The 5,163-nt window shown below is 39.3% G+C and overlaps 1 pseudogene; it reads left to right on the plus strand.

Moving 5' to 3' along the window:
* The first annotated feature begins 131 nt into the window (after nucleotides 1–131).
* On the plus strand, nucleotides 132–2,084 carry LOC102008331 (annotated as a pseudogene).
* Nucleotides 2,085–5,163: the final 3,079 nt, after the last annotated feature.

Here is a 5,163-nt window from a genome sequence, read left to right on the forward strand (position 1 = left end):
ATAGGCGAAGACTTTACGAACAAAACTCCTATTGCACAGGAACTATCACAAAGAATCAACAACTGGGATCTCACCTTATTAAAAAGCCTTTGCGGTGTGTGCCTCGGAAGCCTCTGAGGTGGTGATGACGGCAGTTGGCTTTGGGGCTTAAACTAGGGGCATTCCCGGGAGGTTGCGGGCGGGAGGACGCTTCCCCATCCCACCAGCGGACAGGGTCACAAACATGTCAGACAAAAGTGAATTAAAGGCTGAGTTGGAACAGAAGAAGCAGCGGTTGGCCCAAATCAGAGAGGAAAAGAAGAGAAAAGAAGAAGAAAGGAAAAAAAAGAAACTGATCAGAAGAAGGAAGCTGTTGCTCCTGTGCAAGAAGAATCAGATCTTGAAAAAAAAAGAAGAGAAGCTGAAGCATTGCTTCAAAGCATGGGGCTAACCCCAGAATCCCCTATTGTCCCTCCTCCTATGTCTCCATCCTCCAAATCTGTGAACACACCAAGTGAAGCTGGAAGCCAAGACTCTGGAGATGGCACTGTGGGATCTAGACGGGGACCTATTAAGCTTGGAATGGCCAAAATTACACAAGTTGATTTTCCTCCTCGAGAAATCGTCACATATACCGAGGAAACTCAGACCCCAATTATGGCTCAACCCAAAGAAGATGAAGAGGAAGAAGATGATGTAGTGGCTCCTAAACCACCTATTGAACCTGAAGAAAAAACTTTTTAAAAAGATGAAGAAAATGACAGTAAAGCTCCCCCTCATGAGCTGACTGAAGAAGAACAACAACAAATCTTGCACTCAGAGGAATTTTTAAGTTTCTTTGACCATTCTACAAGAATTGTAGAAAGAGCTCTTTCTGAGCAAATTAACATCTTCTTTGACTACAGTGGGAGAGATCTGGAAGACAAAGAAGGAGAGATTCAAGCAGGTGCTAAACTATCGTTAAATCAACAATTTTTTGATGAACGTTGGTCAAAGCACAGGGTTGTTAGTTGTTTGGATTGGTCGTCTCAGTATCCAGAGTTACTTGTGGCTTCCTATAATAATAATGAAGATGCTCCTCAGGAGCCTGATGGTGTGGCCCTTGTATGGAAAATGAAATACAAAAAAACTAGAGTATGTGTTCCACTGCCAGTCAGCTGTGATGTCTGCTACGTTTGCAAAATTTCATCCAAATCTTGTTGTTGGTGGTACATATTCAGGCTAAATTGTGCTTTGGGATAACCGTAGCAACAAAAGAACTCCAGTGCAAAGAACGCCACTGTCGGCTGCTACACACACACACCCTGTCTATTGTGTAAATGTTGTCAGAACACAAAATGCACACAATCTGATTAGCATTTCTACTGATGGAAAAATTTGTTCATGGAGTCTGGACATGTTTTCTCATCCACAGGATAGCATGGAGTTGGTTCATAAACAGTCAAAGGCAGTAGCTGTGACATCTATGTCCTTCCCTGTTGGAGATGTCAACAACTTTGTTGTTGGGAGTGAAGAAGGTTCTGTGTACACAGCGTGCCATCATGGCAGCAAAGCTGGAATCGGTGAGATGTTTGAGGGACACCAAGGACCAATCACTGGCATCCACTGTCACACAGCTGTTGAAGCAGTAGACTTCTCGCACCTTTTTGTCACATCTTCATTTGACTGGACAGTAAAACTTTGGACAACTAAGAATAACAAGCCTCTGTATTCATTTGAAGATAATTTGGACTATGTTTATGATGTTATGTGGTCACCCACCCACCCAGCCCTCTTTGCCTGTGTAGATGGCATGGGAAGACTGGATTTATGGAATCTCAATAATGACACAGAGGTACCAACTGCCAGCATTTCTGTGGAGGGTAATCCTGCTCTTAATCGTGTAAGATGGACCCATTCAGGAAGAGAGATCGCCGTGGGTGATTCTGAAGGACAGATTTTTATATATGATGTGGGAGAGCAGATTGCCGTTCCCCGAAATGATGAATGGGCATGGTTTGGCCGAACACTTGCAGAAATTAATGCAAACCGAGCTGATGCAGAGGAGGAAGCAGCTACCCGAATACCTGCTTAGTTCCTGGAATGGGGAATGTAGTTTTAGTGGATTTGGGGAAAACACTTAAGTAGATTGTAAGAATATTTGCATGCTTCTGTCTGAATGATAATTAAAAGAAAATGTCATAAAAATAAATAAAAATAAAAATAAAAAGCCTTTGCACAGTAAGAGAAACCACCAATAGAGGGAACAGACAACCCATGGTGTGGAAAAGGTTTTGCAGCTTTTCCTCAGATAAAGGATTGCTACCTAGAATGTATAAAGAACTCAAAAATTAGACCCCTTCCAAACTGAACGGCCCAATCCAAAAAATGGGCATCTTAAATAAATAAACACTTCTCACATGAAGAAGTAGATTCAAATATATGTAATTCATAAACATAATGCAATTCATAAACACAAACTGCAATACAAATATACAAAAAGCTGTTCAACATCATTGGTCTTTCAGGAGTTGCAAATTAAAACTATACTGAGATTCCATCTCGACTGGCTGTTCTAAGAAATCAACCAATAACAAAACCTGGTGAGGCTGTGAGGAAAGAATCCTTCCTCACTGTTTCTGGGGGTGCAGACTGGTGCAACCACTGTGGAAATCAGTGTAGAGACGCCTCAAAAAACTAAAACTAGAGGTTTCACTCTACCCAGCTACTATCCCCCTTCTAAGTATCTTCCCAAAGGAATTAAAAGCGATATCTGCACATTCATGTTAATAGCAGCACAGTTTGTAATAGCTAAATCAGAAACAACCCAAACACCCATCAATTGATGAATGGGTAAAGAAGATGGAGGCTTTTTTGTATGGTGGAGTACTACTCAGCCATAAAGAAAGATAAATGAGACATTTATAGATAAAGGGATGCACCTTGAAACCTTATTCTTCAGTGAAATAAACACAAGTGTAAATATTGCATTCTTTCTCTGATGTGAGAAACCACAAGTGTAAATAAGCACCAAAATGTATAGTAGATATTGATAAATAGAAAGAAAATGTTCAAGTGGGAAGGGAACCTAGGGAGGGGGGAGGAGGGAAGGAAGAAATGGGAAAAAACATGAAAAGAAGGAAAAAAGAAAAATTTGTTTTTTATAAACAAGTAGGGGAAGGGGGGTTGAAGGGAAGGGAGGAGAAGGAGAAAAAAGAATCAAGATCTCTCGTGTGCAGTACAAATTCCCTATGATGTAAGTGATCATTACTTATGCCTAAAATGTACCCATAAGCTTAATTAATTAAAAAAGAAAAAAGAAACAAAACTAATGATACAATTAAACATTAACATAATTTTAAAAATCAACCCTAAAAAGCAATAAAAATCCATCCTGTATATGTTTTCCTACATAAGACTAAAAATATTGAATTTTTAAACTAGAGTTAATCATGCTGAAGACATTTCCCTGAGAGCAGGTTGACAAAGTTAATGCTGGCTTTGCTGGACTATCATAAAGATATGCACTCAAAGCAGATATGGTGCATATTTGTAATCTCAGCTACTGGGGAGGCTGAAACAAGAAGATCTCAAGTTTAAGGCCAGCCTAAGGCTCTCAAGTGTGAGAGCTACAGGAATTATTACAATAATTATTATTATAACAATATCTATTACTTGGGGCTTCTAAAAATATGCAATGACTTAACCAGCTCACTAATTCTGAACACCAAAACTACAGTACTAAAGGGCATTAAAATTATATCCAATAATAATTCCTACATTATTTTTCACATTAACTATGTTTAACGATTTTTATTTTTCTTTATAAATAATTGCTCAAATAAAAATAATGCTAAAAGCACCTATATTTTCTCATTTCTGGTTATTTATTGTGCAACAATTCCCGTCATCAGCTACTCTATAGCTATTCAGACCCCTCTAAAATTATGTATTAAATAATGGTACATAGCGAAGTGATAATGTTACACTCTTTCTTATATGCCATATATGTATATATAGTCATATACATATAGTCTATATATGCAATATATGTGACATATAAGATTACCACTTCATTATATATATGTTTTATATATGCTATATAATGGTATATATATGTCATATGTGTATATAGAGACAGAGAACGTGAAAGGGAGGGAGATTTTAAAATAATTTTCGCCCTAGGCCCCTAGATTACAAGTAATCAGAAGAACTGCGGCGCCATCTGGTGGATATAGGACATCTAGTGAAACGCTTTGATTCCGTTAAGGAAAAATGGGATTGCATTCATTAGCTATTGACTCTAGTTTCATTTAAAGTTTTTATTTTTAAAAATATTCTAGTCTAAAGCGCCTGTCAAACATCAAATGACAACATTATCCTGGACATGTGTAATACCTTAAGCAGGTGATTTATGTCAATGTTATGCATAAAGAAAAAAGAGAAGTTTCTTACCCACACTAGCGATCACCCCAAACCAAAGAGAGAGTATGCACAAAGGTGTGCGTTCACGCCGAGGCCCTGGCTCGTCCATGCTTCGTTTAAAATGGAAATAAGAAAACCATGAACGTGGCCAAGACAGAGTTTCTGAGAAACGCATTAAGGACGCGCATTCCTCCATATCCACAGTTCGACAGAAGAAAGGTGTGAGGGAAAATGAGGCTGGGTTGGCAAGCTCGGAGAAGCTGTACCTCCTCGCTCCTTCTCAGTTCAACTAAATGAAAGTTACTGAGAGGTCACCATGTGCTAAGCACTTGGTAGCTCTGGAAGTAAAATGACTAGACAGATGATAAAAGATAGCTATAGACAGATAGATAGATAATTGACTATATATATATACACACCATATATACCTTCAAGACACTTAAAGACTGTGACTGCATAGCCTCAACAAGTGCTGAGTTGGAGGAAGTGTGAAGCACCCTGGGGGGACCCCTAGCTAGCCGGGAATTTAACGGCATCTGCAGGACACTGAACAGACCCTTGAGGAGTAAGAGAATGGAGAAATTTTTCACTTATTCTCCCAGAGCAGTTAGTAGAACCAAGGTGAAATTCTGGATGAACTCTATCCTTCAACAAACTTTCCAAAATACTGTCTAGATTCCTGCATATCCCGTAAAAACTACAGAACGCCCGCTGCAGAATGGAACACCACCTCCCCGTTCTGCGCCCCTCCTCACATGGAAAGCAGCTCCTCAAGAACCA

This window comes from Chinchilla lanigera, unplaced genomic scaffold (assembly GCF_000276665.1).
Source record: "Chinchilla lanigera isolate Chin_1 unplaced genomic scaffold, ChiLan1.0 scaffold00099, whole genome shotgun sequence".
Classification (NCBI taxonomy): Eukaryota; Metazoa; Chordata; class Mammalia; order Rodentia; family Chinchillidae; genus Chinchilla; species Chinchilla lanigera.